Source organism: Brachycentrus maculatus, unplaced genomic scaffold (genome assembly GCF_059751285.1).
Source record: "Brachycentrus maculatus isolate JH-2025_06_01 unplaced genomic scaffold, ASM5975128v1 h1tg000653l, whole genome shotgun sequence".
Taxonomy (NCBI): domain Eukaryota; kingdom Metazoa; phylum Arthropoda; class Insecta; order Trichoptera; family Brachycentridae; genus Brachycentrus; species Brachycentrus maculatus.
Window position 1 is genome coordinate 592135 of NW_028281389.1, and position 24366 is coordinate 616500.

The window sequence follows — 24366 nt, forward strand, 5'->3', positions numbered from 1 at the left end:
GTACAGTGATCACTTAAACCAGCCTATGACGGTCGTAAACCCCGTAAATGCCCAGACTTCCATATTCTTGTTCATATATGTTGAGATTTAAAAAAATAATATGAAATTTAGAAATACTTGAAATATTTACTATGAAGCACAGTTTGTAGTAAAATAAAAGATGCAAGTTTAGAAGACAAGGATGCAGTATGCAGAGTTACGTAAGCGAGACAGAGTCCAAGCCTATTACGTCGCACGCTTTATTCAACAGAGACAAACTTATACGATTTGCAATGTTGATAGAGTGGTATGGGTATATTTAGACGTATCATTTGTCGGCAACATTTTCTCAGAAGCATATAATTTATATTTGAAGCACTAACTTTGTCATTTTCCATTTTATAATTAAAATGTAACTTTGTTTTAAAATCACTAAAAATATTTTATTATAACTTAATTATAATGTCAACCGGTTTCGAAGCTATCTGCTTCTTTATCAAGACTGATTAATACTATTAATTTATAATTATTTGATTGTCTTGATAAAGAAGCGGTTAGCTTCGAAACCGGTAGACATTATATTTATGTTATAATAAAATATTTAAAGTGATTTCAAAACAAATTTACATTTTAATTAAATAATTTATAACTGAAACACTAACTGTAATTTTCCATTTTATAATTAAAATCTGACTTTGTTTTAAAGTGATTTTAAAACAAAGTTACATTTTAATTTTATAATTTATAACTGAAACACTTACTGTAATTTTCCATTTTATAATTAAAATATGACTTTGTTTAAGTGATTTTAAAACAAAGTTACATTTTAATAATAGCTTTATAAGTCTTGTACTGACCTTTCTTAGTGGAATTGCATTTTATATAATGAAACTAAAACTATTTGTTTTTTTATTCATTTTCTTTTATTTGACCTGTGACCGTGTTTCATCGATACCAACATCACCAGTCTGATAATGTCGGTAACGAAGAATCCCGGTCTCTGGTAAATAAAAAAAAAGTGGCAAAGTTAAATATGTAGTTGTTTTCGTGAGTGTTGTGGTTAAGTATTATTATAGTTTCTAGAATTTTCACATATATTTTTATGCACATTTAAGTCCGTAGTGCTATGGTTAATGTGTTTGGATAGAAGTTTGCAGGTCCCGCGTTCTCCACCTAGGGAGCGGACATGTTTTTTATATTAATAAATGTTTAACAATTTTGGTTATAAAAAATGCGACTTTCTTGATGAGAAAAATCTGTAGTTCTCAAAACTAGTCGTGATAGCATAATAAACTCAAAAAAAGCGTTGATTGTTTTTGATTTTTTTTTGTTGCAAAAACCAAAAAAATGTTCGCGACGCCATCTTTCCCACAGTCCGAAAGAGAGAGGGATAGTGTCCGCAAACTACTGGGAAGAGAGAGAAAACTACCGAGCTGCATGTTGCCGACCGAGCGGTATATGCTTAGAATGGAAGCGCGCTCTTCAAATCGCTTGTGTTTGGTATGAAATGTCAGTGACTCTTCGTCTGTCGTGTGTGTCGGTTGTGTCGCCGGCTCGCGTAATTTCGTCTGGAAGGATTTTGTTCGTACGTCACTCGACTCCTTGCGGCGGGAACGATTTTCCCGCGCACAACTTTTCGAATCGAAAACTAAACTAGAGCGGGCGCGTTCTTGAAGGTCGATTTTTGAGTCGCGATTTTTTCTCGATCCTTTTTATCGATCGGTCGCAGGATCGAGTGATCAGTGATGGATTTGAAGTGATTTTTTGACGGTTTCGTGTGGATTTTGTCAATCGGATCGCCGCTGCGGCGGCCAAAGTGATTTTATACTGATAATAATGTAATATTATAACATAACGAATGTGAAAGTAAATTTGCTTTCTTTTCTATACGAATTCAACACTTTTGATTTTAACGCTGGTAGCTTTTGTAACAGTGTGGAAATTTTACTGGCATTGCGCAATATTCTTTGAATAATTGATAAAACATTTAAATAAATGTACAGCGGAGTTTTTTAAAGTAGAAATTGATAATTTCAGTTATTAATTTAAAGTTTTCTGTTTTTTTTTAAGACTGTGAGAAGTGTCAGTGGCGGACATTACATTTAATTGTGAAATATTTCATTTTAATAATGTTTTTTTGTGCTATGGATTGGAATTTTAATAAAACTATGGATTAAAGATGGATAAACATGAGGATAACACCACAACTGGTAAGTTTAAAATATATGTATTAAAAAATAATACCACACCAGAGAAGAAGCAATAATTAATATAAGGAGAAAAAACGAGCAATGAACATCTAAATAATAATGTTTTTTAAAAGTTGTATACATAAAATGTATTGTATATATAAACAACCATTCGTATGCCAGTTAGAGCACCATTTCGCTTCGTTCAAAATTTCCAAACAACTTCCTCTTTGTTGAGATATATTTAAAAAAAAATTATAACAATTCACCAGGGCTTAATTAAGTGTTTTTTGTAACCAATATTTTTATTGAAATTTCGTTGAAATTTTTCGTTGAATTTCAATTCGGATCGATATTGTAGGTTGTATGATATATTATTAGTACCTCTCTGAAGATGTCTGTTAACGGGCGAAAGCGGTAATCCATCAAATACATAATTTCATATGACTTGTGCAATACTGCTTTAATATCGTTAAAAACACTTGAATATATTTTTTAAAAAATTTACGTTTTAAAAAATCGTTAAATTAATTGTAAAAAAATTGTTGAAGGCGAAATATCTTTTAACATACTTTAATGCGTACATATTTGAAATAGCACGAAATATTTTTGTGAACTCTATCATAATAAATTTGTAATTTATATTTTTATCCGTAGCCTAGTGGTTAGGTCGTGAAGCTACCATGTACTAGCCTGGATTCATACTGGATATATATATATATATATATATATATATATATATATATATATATATATATATATATATATATATATATATATATATATATATATATATATATATATATATATATATATATATATATATATATATATATATACATATAAATTTACACTACATTGTGTTACCAGCGGTCTAGCACAAGAAGCGTAGACTTGACAATTTATAAATTTGGCAATCGTGTCTTTGCGGTTACGGGTCCGAGGGCATGGATTGCTGTTTCATCATATTATGTTGATCATCATATATACTACTACTCTTACTACCATCACGCACTCCCCTACAAGGGTAGGCAGAGAGGATGGAACGCCACACTCTTCTGTCCTGACAAACAATCTTAGCTTCCTCCACGTCCATACATCTAGTCATACATGCCCTGCGATTACGTAGACTTTTCACACGGCCAGATGAATGATCTGGTATTTTCTTGGCCATCTTCAATCAAGTCATATTTCAATTTTCGCATTCGCCAAATATACTCTCGTGGTCATTCTCTCGTTATCCATTCGCTCCACATGTCCATACCACCTTAAAGATCTTTTAATTTATCTGTTTCTCAAATTCTATTGTGACACGTGTTTCGATGCATTCCGCATCATTTTCAAACACCGCGTGATGCGGAATGCATTAAAACACGTGTCGCAATAGATTTGAAAAAAAATAGTGGTATTGGCCAAGTAAAACATTAATTAAAAATTGATAGATATAACCAGTGACTGCCGAATCAATTGATTAAATTATTTTACATTAAAATATTTCTTCTTCTTCCTTCTTCTAACCCTCATCCCCACCCAATGGTACATAGGGCACTGCATCGTACTGAAGTAGTGCTATCTTCATCTTTAGTTACATGAAGGCAAGGTGATCACTTCTGCGCTTCAGTGACCAGTCCAGGGTTATATTAAATAATTATTAGATTGCACCTACACCCCCGCTGGAAATTGAACCCGGGACCTCCAACACGGTATCTAAACACGCTAACTGTTATACATATCATTATACATGTATATATGTATACATGTGTATATGTTGTGTATATGTGTTATGTGTATATGTGTACTTTCATAAAGCAACATTTTGAGTGTGTCCAAATACTTGTTCGCAAATCTGGATTATCTCCTATTATAGGAGTTATTTTTCATATTATTTTTCGACATCTAATCAAAGATGATTCTTCATGGAATATGGAATATAGTATGTTAAGTGATCACTTTAACCAGCCTATGACGGTCGTCAGCCCCGTAAATGCCCAGACTTCCATATTCTTCTTCATTTTTGATGAGATGTCAAAAAATAATGTGACTTTCATAAAGAATAATTTTTTCCTAATTATAATCCAAAATGGAGAGATATGTTTACACTACCGTTGATTTTGCATCGGCTAATGTTACAAAAATAAACTAACTAACTAACTAACCATCACGCCGCATCCCCGCAGGGGTAGGCAGAGAGAATCGAACGCCACATCACTCTGTCTTTGCAAACATTCTTTGCCTCTTCTACATTCATGCATCTCCTCATACATACCCGACGATTATTACGACTCCTGACCCGGCCGCTTTCAAGTATTTGACATACCTGATTGTGCCAAGTTTTCCTCGGTCGTCCTCTGCTTCTTTTTCCAACTACATTCGCCTCATAAGTTTGTTTAACCGTTCTTAATTTTATCGATAATGCTTATCTCAGCCTTACATTCTTTCCTTATTTCATCATTCGAACATCTATCAAACATCGTTTTGCCACACATTCGTCTGAGGGATCGCATTTCGACTGCATTCAGTCTGCTTTCATCCTTCTTTTGCAAAATAATATGAAATGAAACACTCGAATAAAAGCGTTTTTTACCGCCAGACTGATTTCTACAGCAATAACAACACGCGAAACGTGATTCACTTTCGTTCGGCGTCCGATGGAGATTTTTTTAACTTTTTTTTTACTTTCGTTTTTAGCTCGGGCCGCCCGTGACACTCGTAACATAAAATAATACGGTGATATAAAATGTTTTTTCGACGCCGCTAGAGTGGCGAAACCGGTTGTCGACCAACAAAAACAAACCGTGCTGGGTGATCAACTTGCCATTGTACATATGTTATCTAATGCAATAAAAATACTTTTCAATTTTTTTATTTTTTTATTTTTTTTATTATTTTTTTTTCATAATACATAGATACATTCAATATACATATTAATTTCATATACACATTTATTATACGTATTACGGCTCTTTAGGCATGGCCTGTGTTGAGCCGAATACTAACATGGTAATACAAAGTTTATATATATATTTTTTTAATTTTTAATAAATATATATTTTTTTTAATGATTAGATTATAAACATAACATACAGGAGATACAAAAATAATATATTTTCTATATATTTTTTTAACATCTCGACAAAGATGAAGAGTAATATGGAAGTATAACTAGGTCCGCCTCTGTAGTGTCATGGTCAGCACGCTCGGCTACCGTTCTGGAGGTCTCGGGTTCGATTCCCAGAGGGGTCCAATAAATATAAGTGATTTTTTCACTGTAATATTTATTCAATATTACCCTGGACTGGTACCTGAAGCGGAGGGCTGATCACCTTTCCTTCGTGTGTAAACGATCAAGATAACACTGTGTTCATATGAAGCAGTGCCCTATGCACCATTGGGGTGCGGATAAGGGTTTATTATTATTTATTATTATAATTAGGTAGGTAGCTCTAAGTGGGTGATTGGTTTCTAGGAGAGTGAAATCTAGAATCCGCTTACTAGACTATGCGAGTATGCACACGATTGCGGCTATGTTGTTGTCAACAACGTGTCACCAACACACCCACATTCCTTACAATAACATTAAGCAAAATAAATAAATGGACATTTTTAAAAACAGTGTCATATTTATCAAAAATGCTTAATATGTTTAAATAAATCTCTTTTTTGACATCTCAGCAAAGATGAAGTAAATTATGGAAGTCTGGGTATTTGCAGGGCTTACGACCTGTCATAGGCAAGTGATCACTTTACGCACGCTCAACATTCACCATATGTTTAATGTAGAAGAAAGTGGTTTAAATGATCAACTTTTTATCGAAAATTAACTTCTGTAATTATTTTTCCATATATTTTTTGACATCTCAACATAGATGAAGGAGAATATGGAAATCTGAGTGTTTACGGGGATTACGACCTGTCTTAGGCTCATTTAAGTGATCACTTTACACACGCGCAACATTCACCATATGTTTAATGTAGAACAAAGTGGATCAAATGATCAACTTTTTATTGAATATTACCTACTGTATTTTTTTATTTTTTGATATCTCAACATAGATGAAGAAGAATATGGAAGTCTGGTAGGAAGCAAGGTGATCAGTCCTGCGCTTCAGGTACCAGTCCGGTTTCGGTGGTGTGTAGGGCACTGCATAGAATAGATGGTGGAGGATCAGAAGACTTTAATTTAATTTTAAAGTCTATTGATGCGTTGGCTTTTACTGTGGCGTAATTATTGCGTGAAAAAATTAATTATTGTGTAATTTTTTTTAAATCTTGGTAAAAACGTTATTATTTAAGCACAGTTAAAAAAGGCAGGTGCAAAATACGTAGTTAATTTATTTGTGCATAACATTTTCATACAACAATTTTTTTTACGACATATTTTTTTAAATTGTGTAACACATGGTGAATCCCTGGAACAGGTGCAAGAATTTTTATAAATTATTTTTTTTATTTTAGCAACATATCGCCAAGTTATGGCATTTGTTATTAGTTTTGACAATTCGCTCACTCCTTTCAAGAACGTCATAAATTCTTATTGTAATGTAATTGGAGATAATCCAGATTTTGTGAACAAGTATTTGGACACACTCAAAATGTTTAAGTAGAATCTACTTAGTCTAAAAGTGCAAAAAAACGTACTACAAAAAAATGTCCCTTACTGTTAATATATTATTAGATTAAAACCCGGTCGCTGGTCAAATAAAAATAAAGTGGAAAAGCTAAAAGTATTGGTTTTATATTATTTCGAGAAATAAAAATACTTTGTGTTCTGATTCACTCACATTTTTATTTAACCAACTAGTTTCGGCAACAACCTGTTGCCCTCTTCAGGGTTACATTGAAACTAGTTGGTTAAATAAAAATGTGAGTGGATCAGAACACAAAGTATTTTTATTTCTCGAAATAATATATCAAGATGATCCACAAAGTTAATGCTTTCAATATTCAAAACATATTGGTTTTAATCTAATATATTAAATGCAATTCCATCAAGTGTCAGTGGATAATATAAATCTATTGTCCCTTACTGTGTTTTGTGTTTGGACAGCCGATCTATTGGTGAGATGAAAAGAAGCTTCCCATTGAAACTCTTTTATTAGTATGTGAGGTCCAAATCCCGGATTATAATCACACACACGAGAAACGCCAGAAAATTTCATTTTCATTTTTATTGTTTAAACTTATAATTTGACTAGATATTTTATTGTAAATAATAGATAACTGTGCCAAGTGCATTTAACTAAACCAGGTCGCATGATCAAAATGCATGCATGCAGTTTTACGAAAACAAAAAACACAATTCGTAAATAAACCTAATTTAAAAATTACATAACTGAAGACTGCACTGGTCTAGATCCATCAAAGGATGTCATTTGTGACCTGTATTTTGTTTGCTGTATCCGCATTTTTATTCAATTTCGACATATTACTAGAAACCATATGTGTTATGTTTTTATTTATTTATTTTATTTAAACTTCATGTACAGAAAATAAAAAAGTACATTGGCGGGCTTATTGCTAAAAAGCAATATCTTCCAACCGACCAAAGACGGACTAGTGATATTGATCAAAACGTTTGATACCATATATAGCCGTTTGCAATCAGTGGGCAGATAGTACTTGAACATTTAAAAAAACATAAATTACAAATTGATATTATAATTTTATTTTTTATTTTTATTTTTTTGACATCTCATCAAAGATGAAGAAGAACATGGAAGTCTGGGCATTTTTGTGAACAAGTATTTGGACACACTCAAAATGTTGTAAATTACAAATTGACATTTAAAAAGAAACATAAATTAACAAAAGACGATAATAAGGAGGGCAAAGGAAGAAGGGAGTTTAGGGAAGGAGGTAGAGGGAGGAGGTTTGATCGACAGTTAGGATTCTAATGACAGATAGTAATGTCTCAGACGTTTTTAAAAGTCAATACATATTATTGTCTGATGTAATAGATTTTATCAAAAATCTAAAAAACAATTATTAACAATTTGACAAAAAGTATTCTAGGATTCTAATGATAAATAGGTAGAATCAGGTAGCAAGTTTAAGAAAGAGAGGAGGGGTCAGGGGAGGAGGAGATGTTGATTTTCATTAACATATTACTAGAAATAAGGATAAAATAAGACTGCCATTGTTGGAAAAAATCGAGTCACAAAATTGTTTTATGTTTGATATATAAATGTATATTTGAAAATGTATGATGAAAATGTATGATGTCCGCCTCCGTAGTGTAATGGTCAGCACGCTCGGCTACCGTTCTGGAGGTCCCGGGTTCGGTTCCCAAGGGGGGTAAAATAAATATTAGTGATTTTTTCACTGTCATATTTATTCAATATTACCCTGGACTGGTACCTGAAGCGGAGGGCTGATCACCTTTCCTTCATGTGAAAACGATCAAGATAACGCTGCGTTTATATGACGCAGTGCCCTATGCACCATTGGGGTGCGGATAAGGGTTTTATTATTATTATTATGATGAGATGCCTGAATGTATGAAGAATGAAAAGAGTCTGAAAGAATGTAAAAAAATAATGTTTTGTTTGTACACATTTGAAAATGATGCGGAATGCATCGAAACACGTGTCACAATAGATTTTAAGAAATTGTGGTATTTAGCAAGTAAAATGTAAATTAAAAATGGATACAGATTACCCAAAGTGACTGACTATCTTAATATATTAATGAAATAAATAAAATGATTAAAGAAAACACTTCGTTTTTTACCACTTGAGTTTTATTATAGACTACATATTTCAGAAGTTAAACTTCCATCATTCAGGTCTGTATAGTAACTAAAATATAAAATTTAAAATTGTTCTATAAATAAGGAGAGGGGAAAGTAAGGGGAAGGGGTTAGTCAAGGGTCGGAGTTTGAAAACAAAGGAAAAATGGAAAGCAATGGTGAAGAATTTTGAAACAATATATTTATTATTGTAATCATTGTAACATGTCTTACCACAAAGTTAATGCCGAAACAATAAATAAAAGAATTAAATAAATTTGTGTTATACATGTCATAAGTGTTTTTTTTTAAAGCACGGCAGCAATATCTGTTAAATGTAACAGCAACACTCGCCATACGTTTTCGATGGCATTTTTGTTACATATCGCTCACTCCTTTCAACCACGTCATATATCAAAAATCGTAAATTTTCAGTGGTGCATGTTTTCGGAATGCCCTGATAATGTACTATATCCCACCAAAATCGGCATGTTTTTAACTTAATACTTACCCGCTACATGGCATGTTCCTTTTGCATTTTGATGAAAAGGTATTGATTAAGTATTTTTTTTAAATATACTTAAAATATTTTTCAAAAAACGTTCAGGTTTTGCCTAAAAAGATCTGTTGCACAGTAAAAAGTTCAATATTCAATTCAAACCCTTATCCGCACCCCAATGGTGCATAGGGCACTGCATTATATAAACACAGTGTAATCTTGATCGTTAACACACGAAGGAAAGGTGATCAGCCCTCCGCTTTAGGTACCAGTACAGGGTAATATTGAGTAAATATTAGCGTGAAAAAATCACTTATATTTATTTGACCCCCCCTGGGAATCAAACCCGGGACCTCCAGAATGGTAGCCGACCGTGCTGACCATTACACTACGGAGGCGGACATATTTATTTTTAATACATTTCATTATATTTTTAAACTTTAAAATCGATCTCCCGATAATTCAAGTTTTTTTTTTATATATGACGTTGTTGAAAATAGTTAGTGCTACATGGTATATTTTCATTGCTGGTAAACGGAATCTGAAATATTTTTTCTTATGGTTTTATATTTGAAAATAACGGGAAATTTCGTCCGTCAGGTGGGTACATCTTTATCTTTTGACTCCCAACTAATGTGAACGGAGGACCAGTTCAATGACTCTAGTGTTATCAAAGTAATGCATTCATTACGAACTGCATTCGGAAAGTGCATCTAAAGAAATCTCCGTCAAAATACTGTATGGAAAGATTAAGTGTTTTATAGTGAAACATTTTTTTTTGAAAGTGAAACATTTATTTATAATTAATATTTGGAGCACTAACTGATTTTCCATTTTATAATAAAAATGTAACTTGGTTTCAAAATCACTGTAAATTTTTTATTATAACTTAATTATAATGTCTACCGGTTTCGAAGCAAACCGCTTCTTTATCAAGACTGATTGATACTATTAATCAATCTTGATAAAGAAGCGGTTAGCTTCGAAACCGGTAGATATTATAATTAAGTTAAAATAAAATATTTATATTGATATCAAAACAAAGTTACATTTTAATTAAATATATTAATTTGTTAAGTATATATTTGTATACGTACAAATACATTTTCCGCCTCCGTGGTTTAATGGTCAGCGCGTTTAGCCACCGTGCTGGAGGTCCCGGGTTCAATTCCCAGGGGGGTGAAAATAAATATTAGTGATTTTACACTGTAATATTTATTTAATATTACCCTGGACTGGTTCCTGAGCGCAAGAGTGATCACCTTGCCTTCATGTGAGTAATGATCAAGATAACACTGCGTCAATTCGATGCAGTGCCCTATGCACCATAAGGTGCGGGTAAGGGTTATAAGTAAATAACAAATACATATTTTTTTCAAACCCTTATCCGCACCCCAATGGTGCATAGGGCACTGCATTATATAAACACAGTGTTATCTTCATAGTTAACACACGAAGAAAGGTGATCAGCCCTCCGCTTCAGGTACCAGTGCAGGGTAATATTGAATAATTATAAGAGTTGAAAATTCACTTACATTTATTTGACCCCCCCTGGGAATCGAACCCGGGACCTCTCGAACGGTAGCCGAGCGTGCTGACCATTAAACTACGGAGGCTGACAAGATAAATACATTTACTATATACATTATTTTAAAAATTCATAAAAATAATTAGCTTTTTTTTGCAGAGACCCACCAAGCCATTTTGTGTGACTTGTCAGTGGAGTTCTTTTTACATTATTTAATTTAACTTAATATACACAAAAAAACCATCCTCTCAGCGGGGCATGTAAGTTAATAAAACCAACTAGTAGAGAAATCCAGATTTGTGAACAAGGATTTGGAAACATCTAAAATGTTATGAACTCACATCTTTATTTGTATGGATGTATTTTAAAATACGAAATTACACCTGTTATAAGATGAAATATGTGATATTGTTTTTTTTTACGTGGGAAATCTAAGTGAACGAGTACCTACGCCAGAAATTGTATCAGTGTTTTCCAAATGGCCAATTACTCGATATTATAATTTAAAATCTACAAAGTCAGCTGTTACTTTCGATTTTCTCTTTGTGTGTTGGTCCGTTACCGAGTTCAACTCCAGAAACCACTCTAAAGCAGTCAAACGCTGATTTTTTTAATAAAAATAAACATCACGAATTACATGATATTTTTGTATTTCTGATTGATGTAGCACTTCAGGCCCAATTTCACTTCATTCGCCTCATAACTTTGTTTTACCGTTCTTTCCTCGTTCATTCGTTTCACATGGCCAAACCATCTCAACACACCTTTCTTAATTAATCGATAATGCTTATCTCTGCCGTGCATTCTTTCCTTATATATTATTATACGAAAATCTATCATACATAGTTTTGTTGCACATTCGTCTATCGTACAATATTTTGCCGCACTGAGAGATCTCATTTCGACTGCCTTCATCCTTCTTTTGCCAACTTCATGTTTCACTTCACTTCACCATTCATGTATGTTTGTGAAATCCACTTAATGATCCATAAACTTTGTGCATAATAATAACAATAAAACCCTTATCCGCACCCCAATGGTGCATAGGGCACTGCGTCATATAAACGCAGTGTTATCTTGATCGTTTACACATGAAGGAAAGGTGATCAGCCTTCCGCTTCAGGTACCAGTCCAGGGTAATATTGAATAAATATGACAGTGAAAAAATCACTTATATTTATTTAACCCCCCTTGGGAATCGAATCCGGGACCTCCAGAACGGTAGCCGAGCGTGCTGACCATTACACTACGGAGGCGGACATAATAAGCAAGGTAAATAATAAATACAACTCTCAAAGCAGTAATAATAATAAAATTATTAAATTAAACTGGATATCCCTTTACCGGTACTCTTAAGTGTGTATTGTTAAACTCGCTTGAAGTAAAAAAATAATAATGTTTTTTTGGCATTTTACTGCGTTGCGTGCAACCACTTTGATATCATAATGTTTTTTATATAAAACGGTATTTTCCATTTCGTTTAGACCAGTCATGCTCAACCTGCGGCCCGCCAAGCTTTTATCTGCGGCCCTCAACACGATTATCGTGATTTAAAAAAATGTGATATTCTAAATTTCGTATATCTTGAGATTTATTAAAAAAAAATATATAACTGAAAGACAAGTACGCGTGCGAATAATTTTGATTGTGGCAGCACACAAGACTTTTGTTTAAAAAGCACTTTGTATTGTCGTTCATTTTTTTCTGTTTTATTATTAACTGTAGCTGAAAAAATTGCTTTAATATTTTCATTATTTTACACGACATTTCAGTGTTATTAATGGAAAAGAAACTCAAATTAAAAATTAAATTAAAGTTATTTGTGGCGATTTTTAAACTTACTTATGAAGGACACTCTAATACTGGTATGATTATTTTGTTTAAGTTAAATTTTAAAAAATGTTTAAAATATTAGGGGGGGGGGGGGAAATGATTATTTTCGTTATAAATGTTGCGGCCCGTGTAATTTTTCAAAAATCGCTCACTCCCCTCAACAAGGTCAAATATAAAAAAAAACTTGATTTTTCATGAGATCGTTTTTAAGGTTTAAGAATATAATAAAATGTATTAAAAATAAATATCAAGCCACTTATTGAACTTTTTACTGTGCAAAGGATTTTTCTACATTTGAAAAATATGTAGTATAATTAAAAAATAATTAAACAATTCAGTTTCTTCAAAATGCAAAAACAACACTTTCTGCCCTGTAGCGGGTAAATATTAAGCTAAAAATATGCCGCTTTTGCTGGGATATAGTACATTTTCAGGGCATTCCGAAAACATGCACAACTAAAAATTTACGATTTTTTATTTATGACGTTCTTGAAAGGAGTGAGCGATGTGGATCGAGTGTTTTTAAATGGGGACCTGACTGCGTTCCGCTCATTTTTCGTAATTTGCACAGGAAATGCGGAAACAGCGTGACACAGCTGCGACTTGTGCTGTGTCACAGCTGAAAAATGCCGATCTTTGATTACATGACGTTTTTGAAAGGAGTGAGCGATATATTATACGTATGCGGAAAGAAGAAAAAAAGGTTGAGTATGGCTGGTTTAGACCGTTCGGCGTTCGGAGAAGTACGATGTCCGAAAATAAACGGACCGAGTAATTTCAGGTTGTGACCGTTCTGTACTGTTGTTAATTTAAAACAGTAATTATTCATTAATTTGCGGAACTGAATTGAATGGTGAAAGAATGCATTGAAAATGGAAAACTTAATTGCAAGCCTTTTAACAATATTGAAGAAGGTTACTTTTTTTTAAGTGGTAATATTTTTTTTTTTTTAATATACTTTTTTAATTAAACGTTGAAATTTGTCTGAAAAGAGCGAAAAAATTATATATTTTTTTGTATAAATTGCACAATTATCTGAAATTTCAGCTGAAATGAAATATTTTTCGAAAGACAAAGGAAAAACAGATTGAAATTGTGAAAATTTCCTTTATCATGATACAATATCAAAATTTCGGCATGATATTTTGAAAATTCTCTGTAATTATGGGAAGACCGTAAAATTTCAATCTCAAATTGTGAATATTCTCAATAATCGTGAGAAGTCAGCAAAATTTCAATACTTAATTGTGAATATTGTCAGTAATCACGAAAAGACAGCAATATTTCAATCTGAAATTGTGAATATTCTCAGTAATCACAAAAAGACAGCAATATTTCAATCTGAAATTGTGAATATTCTCAGTAATCACGAAAAACAGCAATATTTCAATCTGAAATTGTGAATATTCTCAGTAATCACGAAAAACAGCAATATTTCAATCTAAAATTGTGAATATTCTTAGTAATCACGAAAAGACAGCAACATTTCAATCTGAAATTGTGAATATTCTCAGTAATCACGAAAATACAGCAATATTTCAATCTCAAATTGTAAATATTCTCAGTAATCACGAAAAGACAGCAATATTTCGATCTGAAATTGTGAATATTCTTAGTAATCACGAAAAAACAGCAAAATTTCAATCTGAAATTGTGAATAATCTCAATAATCGTAAGAAGTCAGCAAAATTTCTTTACTTAATTGTGAATATTCTCAGTAATCATGAGAAATTTCATATTATTTTTCAACTATATTAAGATGTGAATATATGACTAATTTAAGTATTTACACGCTCGTGTGATGCTTGTCCTGACGAAGAAACGAACTTGTATTAAAACCAACTGAGATAAAAAAGATATTTGTTTCTACATATATACATATTTTTCAAAATATTTGGTTATAAGCTATCGTTTTTTTTATTAAATTACCTATCGTCCAAGTACGGCTTATGCAATACCGTTTATCGCGGCCGTACTTAGGCTCCAACTTTATAAATATAATGGCCTATACCTACTCGTGAATGGATTTACTCTTTACGTTTAAATTTACTATAATTTCACGTAATTCATGATCGTAATCTATATCCCTAAGAAATTCAATGAAAACTCTCATTTTCTTTAACTCTCTCGTCGAGTTTTGTTACTCCGCGCCTCGGTGACGTCACTCTTGACTCTACAGTCTGCCCTGTGCATGTGTGATGCCTCACCAACACACACGCCGAGTGTAAAAATCGGGGCCGGCTAACTGGGTCACGGTCTGCCCAAATATCGCGGGCTTGTGTGTGTGTGTCGGCTACTTGCGCACACACACACACAGGGCGCTGGCGTGTGTCGGATACTTGCGCACAGACACACACAGGGCGCAATCTTGTATGTGTCTGTGTGTGTGTTACATTACAAGTTGCGTGTGCGCTTTTTGTCGACTCTAAGGACGGAGGAATACATTAAGTGAATTTTAAATACGCGTTTTTTTACCGTTTGAAATATTGGCAGGCGAAGAGGATAGAACGCCATACCTATCTGAGACTATCCTTATATGAGTACTGGCGTATACGCCAATACATACTTCGATGGAAAACTATATATAATTATTATTCTAACTCATACTGCTTTTTTTAAATTTTCCATACAATATGTTTTCGAAAACGCTAGTTAATATATTTATGTAAAAATATCTTATTTTAAATTTACCTCGTATAAGCAGGATACAAACACTAAGGGAAATAAAAGAAGCCTTATCCGCACTCAATGGTGCATCGGGCACTGCATCGTATTGACGTAGTGTTATCTTGATCGTTACTTACATGAAGGCAAGGTGATCACTCTTGCACTTCAGGGACCAACCAGTCCAGGGTAATGTTAAATAAATATAAGAGTATAAAATCATTAATATTTATTATCACTGGGAATCGAGCCCGGGACCTCCAGCACGGTAGCTAAACACGCTAACCATTTCACCACGGAGGCTGGCAAATATTATATGCAAGTACATAATACTTTAATTATAATGAAAATACTTTTTTTTATATTTAAATACTATTTATTTAAATTTTTTACCGTACATACATTATGTATGTAAATCCTAATTTATGGAAGCGATGCATGGAGTTAAAAAAAGAAGGATGAAAGTAAACTGAATGCAGTCGAAAGGGGATTTCTTAGAGAAATGTGTGGCAAAACGATGTATGATAGATGTTCGAATGGTAAAATAAGGCAGGAATGCAAGGCTGAGATAAGCATTATCGATAAAATTAAGAATGGTGTGCTGAGATGGTTAGGACATGCGGAACGAACGAGTGAAGAAAGAATAGCAAAACAAAAAGGAGTAGTAGAAGACCGAGAAAAACTTGTCATTATCTGGTTTGTCAAATACTTGAAAGCGGTCAGGTCAGGAGTCGATATAATCGGCGCGTATGTATGAGGAGATGCACGAATGTGGAAGAGGCGAGAATGTTCGCAAAGACAGAGTGGTGTGTCGTTCTATTATCTTTGTGATGGTTAGTTAGTTAGTTACGTTACCCAGTGTTCATATAATTTAATATCGGAAGACTATCTCTTCTCGTGTTTTTGTGTATTTCTTAGTACCGCAGCTGTAGTGCTATGTCGGCTCTGCGTCCAGGCGCATAGGTCCGAGGTTCCGCAACATTTCCGCTTTTTCGCGTGTCGCTTCCGACACGCGTTCCCGGTTGCGCGAGCACCAAGACGATTGTGCGAGCCCGACCGAGGTATCTGTGTCATTATCATTGGGTTAAGTTTGCGGGAACTGTACCGAAGGCCAGCGCCGTAATATCTGCGCGAGCGGACTGTCGCAACGCGCAGACGGCGGTGTCGGGGTGACGCAACTCGAGTGCTGCCCGCCGCACGTGGCTGCGATGCGATGGGCGGGAAATTACAATTTGGAGCGATGGAGTCGAACAATATGACACTCATCTGAAGCGATTGAGTTCAATTCGAATTTGGAACGATGGAATTTGACAATATCATCTGGGTAGTAAAATGAAATTCGAATTTGGAACGATGGAGTGAAACAATATGGCAGCAGTCATCTGGAGCGATTCAATTCAATTCGCATTTGGAACGATGGAATTTGACAGTATTATTGTCTGGGGTGGTAAAATGAAATTCAAAATTGGAATCGGACAGTATATCTGGAGTGGTAAAATGAAATTCGAATTTGGAGCGATGGAGTTGAACAATATGACAGTCATCTGAAGCGATTGAGTTCAATTCGATAAACAATATCATCTGGGGTGGTAAAATTAAATTTGAATTTGGAACGATGGAATTTGACACTGTCATTATCTGGAGCGATTGAATTCAACTCAAATTTGAAACGATGGAATTAAATATATAATCGAAAAGGGTTGACATCAAACCAATTTATTCTTCAAACCCTCGTCCACAGTCAATGGTGCATAGGGCACTACACTTCCAGTTCTGCGTCTCAGATACCAGTTCAGGGTAATAATGAGAGCGCGATAAAGGCTTAATAATAAGTCATGTTAGATTTGAGTTTAATTTAAAAATTATACATATTATATTAATACTTATAGATTTATATGTAATATAATTTTTTACATACTTAATACAAATTTGCGTCAAATAAAATCAATGATACATTCTTGAAATCAGGCTAGTCAACCTGAAACCACTTATGTGACGTCTCCAATAATGTATTTAAACAATTTGAAATTAGCATACATTGAATTAATGTAGCCATCCATCTTTTGTCACTCAATTTCCAACACTTGTATACATATTTTGACAATGTGTAACGTATATTATGTGTTCATTAACTGACTGTAGTAGCAATTTGCATCATGAATAAATAAACTAACTAACAAACCTTCGCGTCACTTTCCCGCAAGGGTAGGCAGAGAGAATCGAACGCCACACCACTCTGTCTTTGTAAACATTCTTCGCCTCTTCTACATTCATGCATCTCCTCACACATACCCGACGATTATTACGACTCCTGACCCGGCCACTTTCAAGTCTTTGACAAACCCGATTGTGCCAAGTTTTTCTCGGTCTTCCTCTGCTTCTTTTCCCAACTACATTAATTACACGAATAACTACATGAAAAAATAAAACATTATTATTATTTTTTTATATTGTAAAGTATTTGGACACACTCAAAATGTTGTAAATAAAACATCGTTAAAACTTAATTAAATTGTACATAATGAAATACATGTGGAGCCGATACGCACAGATCGGCTCGGAGTACGATCTTTGTATTATATTGCCAACTAAAAACTAATTACCTAATCAGCACGCCGTTTCCACGCAGGGGTAGGCAGAGAGATTAGAACGCCACAGCAATATGTCGTTGCAGACAATTTTCGCTTCTTCCACATTTATGTATCTCCTTTTATTTATTGTTTCGGCATTTACTTTGTGGTAAGACAAATTATTTAAAAAACACTATTTTTTTACCACTAGAGTATTATATTGTTACGACTAGTTTCGGAAGCTACAGATGCTTAGTATATATTTAAACCCATAGATGGAAGCATCTGTAGCTTCCGAAACTAGTTTTTATCGAAACATGTTTTTTTCCTAAGTCTATGTATTGGCTCCACATATATTTTATTATGCCCCGGGTGTAATTGAATGAGTAAAAAAAATAATTGAAGCGATCAAGAGATAACTTTAAAGGTTGTTAATTGCGGATCTTGTTTTCGGGCGTTCTAACCTCCACGCCTACCATCACAAGGACTTTGCTGATAAGTACTTACTTTAAACAATGATTTGAATCGAGGTCAAGTCAGATAATAACCGAATATGTTACTAGATATAGCATATGTATAATATATATACACATACCAGTTTTAGCGTAAAGTTAAAAATATACTTGATTCAAGATGGCGGATAACGCAACAGTGGTAGGGTCACTGAAATCTTGCATTTTGACATCTCGACATAGATGAAGTAAAATACGGATGCTAAGGTATTTCCAGGACTTAAGACCTGCCATAGGCTGGTTAAATGATCACTTTATACACAATTCACCATTCTACCCATGATTGACAGCCACACTACTAATTTTTTTGAAAAAGATATCTCTATAAATAAAAACATAAATGTTCGTTTATTCAAAATCTCATATCTCCTAAAGTAATAACCCGTGGCGTTCGAATACGCGCGATTTAATGGTGTACATGTAAAAAGACGCTTTTAATGCACCTGTTTTACTGTAATGGCAGAGCCATCTATTGAAAGTAACAGGAACAGGCGCAATACCAAAATTCGCTCATGGCAGAGAGCGTACTTTTTGACAGCTGCTGTCATTTACAATTTTCAATGTTTTATAAAGTTTTATTAAATTTTATTAAAATACTGTCCGCCTCCATAGTGTAGTGGTTAGCGCGCTAGGCTACCATGCTAGAGGTCCCGGGTTCGATTCCCAAGAGGGTCAAAATTAATATTAGTGATTTTTCAGTCTAATATTTATTTAATATGACCCTGGACTGGTACCTGAAGCGGAAGTCTAATCACCTTTCCTTCGTGTATTTAAAGATTAAGATAACACTGCTTCTATACGATGCAGTACCCTATGCACCATTGGGGTGCGGATAAGTGTTAGAGAAAAAAATAATAAAATATTCAGATCGCTTCGCAAAAATTGTATTATAAAAATATATTAAACATGCGCTTTCTTTTTTATTTATTTTCCTTTTTACCGGACCGAGACGGAAACACGTGGCCGGGCACAGCAAGTGCTAAATATATGGGTGTATAGTCAAAATGTGAAAGTGCCCGATAGTGTACCTGCCCCCTTTGCGATTACCAGCCATGTAATTTAAGTAGCTTATTGGTAATTGTATAAATTTATATATGTCCTCGACCTTAATATGCTTGAACTATGAACGATATTTTAAATTCATTGAATTTCGCATACGCCAAAATTCACTCGTACGCAACATGCGAATTTAAACATATCGTAGTCGTACAGGAGAAAGTGACCAACCACCAAAACGTAAAATGTTCAGGAGGCCCCATTTAAGTCACTTTTGCTTGGCAAGAAAATAAACATCAATGCAGTTAGTCATTTTTAACACATCAACATATTATACTTCCAAGTTTAAAATCCTTTGGGAATTTTTCAGGGCAATATTAAGCTAGTAAGATATCAAATAGTTAATGATCACGGTTTTGTAAAAATATGCACTTGGTCACTTTCTCCTGTATGACTACGATATTACATACAACATTTTGAGTGTGTCCAAATACTTGTTCACAAATCTGGATTGTCTCCAATTACAGGAGTTATTTTCATATTATTTTTGACATCTCATCAATGATGAAGGTGAATATGGAAGTCTGGGCGTTTACGGGGCTGACGACCGTCATAGGTTGGTTTAAGTGATCACTTTACACGCGTGTAACATTCATTCTTTTCATCTCACCAATAGATGTCTCTAGTGAAGTTCTGGTGATTCAAGAACAATGTTTCGAAATTGGTTCATATATATATATATATATATATATATATATATATATATATATATATATATATATATATATATATATATATATATATATATATATATATATATATATATATATATATATATATATATATATATATATATATATATATATATATATATATATATATATATATATATATATATATATATATATATATATATATATATATATATATATATATATATATATATATATATATATATATATATATATATATATATATATATATATATATATATATATATATATATATATATATAAATATATTTTTTTTTTTTTTATATATTATAATTTATGTATAAGTTCCAAAAAAATTATAGTGTAGTTGTCAATCATGGGTAGAATTGATGAATATTGCACGTGTGTAAAGTGATCACTTAACCAAGCCTACGACAGTCGTAAGCCCTGTCCATATATATATATATATAAATATAGAATTTGAGTAGTGGGGTTGTCAATAATGAGTAGAATTAGTGAATGTTACACGTGTGTAAAGTGATCACTTAAACTAGCCTATGACGGTTGTCAGCCCCGTAAATGCCCAGACTTCCATATTCTTCTTCATCTTTGATGAGATGTCAAAAATAATATTACATACATAGTACTACCATCACGCATACAGAGGTAGGCAAAGAGGATGGAACGCCACACTCTTCTGTCCTGGCACACACTCCTCGCCTCCTTCACATCCATACATCTAGTCAAATGTGCCCTCCGATTACGCAGTGTATTTGGACATACACAAAACATTGTGAATAAAAAAAAATCACGTCAAATTATAAGCTATATAAAAAAAAACGAAAATCATGTTTTCAGGCATTTCCCAATATGTAAAAATAATCCGGGTTTCGTAACTTGCATACAAATAAAAGGATCTCTGCGAAGTAAGTTTTGTCAATCCAACATAGATGGCTGTTATGAACTTATATGCACTGCGTCAAGAGATTGATCACAAAACAAGGAATTCCAAAAAAGTGTGTTTATAGTGCTATGGTGGTGACGTGTAGTATTGTTATATTATTTATTGATTCGGCATTGACTTTGTGGAATGACATGATTATTTTAATAAAAATTAAAACTGTAAAATTAAAGTTTTAAATTGTACCAGAAGATAAAAACAACTGTCGTTTTCGAAACTAGTCGTAAATAAAAATAAAACTCAATTAAGTGGATTATTCGAGTGTTTAATTTTTGTAGTATTGTTTGCAAGCTGGTGTAGTGATTGTCCTGACGAAGAGACGGGTACCTTCGAAACCGGTAGACATGAAAATCTCGGTGGGTGGTTATATACTAATATCACTTTGATTGCGATTTCACTGCGATTGTAAAAAAATTATAAAAGTTTGTATTGTGTGTTTACAATGCATAATATAGTCGTTTACACATACTGCAATATGATTTCATCACATTACAGCAAAGACAATGTTAGCAAATCGTCATTACGGTGGCCTTGTTCGGTAATTATCGGGAATTACTCGTACCAAAATTTGTCAATTGTAAATTTACAGTAAATTTTGTCAGTTTCTATAACATTTTAAAGTATTATTATGTATGGCTTTTAATTTGCAGAACTCCATTTTAATTTATATACTAAATTTTATATATTAAATTTCATTTTATGTGTTTTTAAATACAAAACACAATTTAGTAGACTCTAAAATTCAGTGTTTTTTTTTAAACTAACTAAACTAACTAACCATCACGCCGCTTCCCCGCAGGGGTAGGCAGAGAGAATAGAGCGCCACACCACTCTGTCCTTGCAAACATTCTTCGCCTCTTCCACGTTCATGCGTCTCCTCATACATACCCGCCGATTGTTACGACTCCTAACCTGACCACTTTCAAGTATTTGGCATACCTGATCGTGCCATGTTTTTCACGGTCTTCCTCTGCTTCTTTTCCCACTAACATTCGCCTCATAAATTTGTTTTACCGTTCTTTCCTCACTCATTCTTTGTACATGTCCAAACCATCTCAACACACCTTTCTTAATTTTATCGATAATGCTTATCTCAGCTTTGCATTCCTTACTTATTTCACTATTCGCACATCTATCATACATCGCTTTGTCGCACATTCTTCTGAGAGATCGCATTTCGACTGCATTCAGTCTACTTTAATCTAATTTTTAAGTTAATTTTAACATTTAATATATCGCAGTCGTACAGGAGAAAGTTACCACCTAACTAAACGTAAAATGTTCAGGAGGGCCATTTAAGTCACTTTTGATAGGAAGAAAATAAATACATTTTAAACTAGTCAATATATCATACTTCCAAGTTTAAAATCCTTTGGGATTTTTTTCAGGGCAATATTAAGCTAGTAAGATAGTCAATGATCACGTTTTTGTAAAAAAATGCACTTGGTCACTTTCACCTGTATGACTACGATATACATAATCTTCTTGTGGCCTGTTTTTAAGAGGGATTAGCCTCCTGGGATGTCGATTCCCAATAAATTTTATAATCTATTTAAAAGACATTCATTTTATCTATAAAAAATATCACACAATAAAAGTACATAGGTTTGATTTGTATGAAAAAGCTGAATTTAGTTAGAAAACGGTTGAATTTGATTTCCAAATGACTGAATTTATTTAGATAACGGTTGAATTTTGTTTTATAAAGCCTGAATTTTAATGGAAAATGCTTCAATTTGATTTCATAAAACCTGACTTTATTTACAAAATGGTTGATTAGGTGTAATAAAATCTGAATTCAATAGGTAAATGATTGTTTTTTGTTTGATAAAGCATGAGTTTAGTTGGAAAATGTTTGAATTTTGTTTGAAAAAGCCTGCATTTATTTGGATAACGGTTGAATTGGGTTTAAAAAAAGTCTGAATTTAATTGGACGATGGTTGGATTTTCTTCGAAAAAGCATGAATTTATTTGGGTAACGGTTGAATTTGGTTTAATAAATCCTGAATTTATTTGGATAACGGTTGAATTTGGTTTAATATATCCTGAATTTATTTGGATAACGGTTGAATTTGGTGTAATAAATCCTGAATTTATTTGGATAACGGTTGAATTTGTTTTAATAAAGGCTGAATTTAATTGAAAAACGCTTGAATTTGGCTTCTGAAAGCCAAAATTTAAATGGAAAACGGTTGAATTAATTTTAATAAAACCTGCATTTACTTGGATAATGGTTGAATTTGGTTTGCAAAAGTCTAATTTCAATTTGAGAATTGTTGAAATTAATTTGAATTTTCTGGCCTTAGTCCCTTTGATCCACTGGAGTTTCGATTTTAAGAGCGGTGTTGCCATCGATAATCACATCTACAAAATATTATACGATAATTCTAAGATCTTATCTAGTACCTGCATACTTTACCGTAACCAGGAAAACGCCACAATGATCGAGCACTTAGAATTTAACATGAAGGTTATTTTATGTCGAATAACCTTAATAATAATGATTACAAAAAAAACTGACGTCAAAAGAAAAAAAGAGACCTTCTATGCAGTGACGGCCAGGGCAGTGGAATGGGCATGACGTTTGACTACCAAACATAAAAAAACTTTATAAAAAGTAGTCACTTTTTCAAAACCAGTTTTGAAATTTTTAACAAATTGAATTCGTTTGTATTCGCTTCTTTTCTCGGTTTATATATATTACTAGTTATAGATTTTTTTTAATTTCATATGACGGCTGTAAACACTGTAAATGACTATACTTCCATATTCTTCTTCATCTATATTGAGATGTCAAAATGTAAAAGTAACTAGCTACTTTATTTAGAGTTTGTTCCACTCGTGGGAAGCGCTAAGGCGTCAGAAGCCCTGGTGATTTGACTGGAAACTCCGTGTACATATCCATGTTTACACTCCAGCAATTCCGGCAAGTCAATTTACTTTACTTTTAGGGCGTTTGGGCACTACACGGAATTTTAACATCCGGCACTTCAGTTAGCGTAAAAAAAGGATGATTGGCTTGGATTGGCTTGTGCTTTTGTCCATCTTTCTTCGGATCGGAGCTCTTGATCAGTGCGTGAACACGTTGCGCGTGAATTCGATCACGCTTAAACTGTCGCAGTCGCTTTTATTTTTAAAAACCGGACTGCCGGACGGTAAAATTCCGTGTAGTGCACAAGCTGCCTTAGGGCGATA

At 33.4% G+C, this 24366-nt stretch overlaps 1 protein-coding gene across 2 annotated transcripts in view; it reads left to right on the forward strand.

The window, feature by feature from the left end:
* The first annotated feature begins 1491 nt into the window (after window positions 1-1491).
* The window catches only part of Eip74EF (Ecdysone-induced protein E74), a 408268-nt gene continuing 385393 nt past the window's right edge, over window positions 1492-24366 (forward strand). For both annotated transcript variants that reach the window (XM_088274249.1, XM_088274251.1), the window contains exon 1: window positions 1492-2189. The gene's annotated coding sequence lies outside the window, so the exon portion shown is untranslated. The remainder of the gene's footprint in view (window positions 2190-24366) is intronic.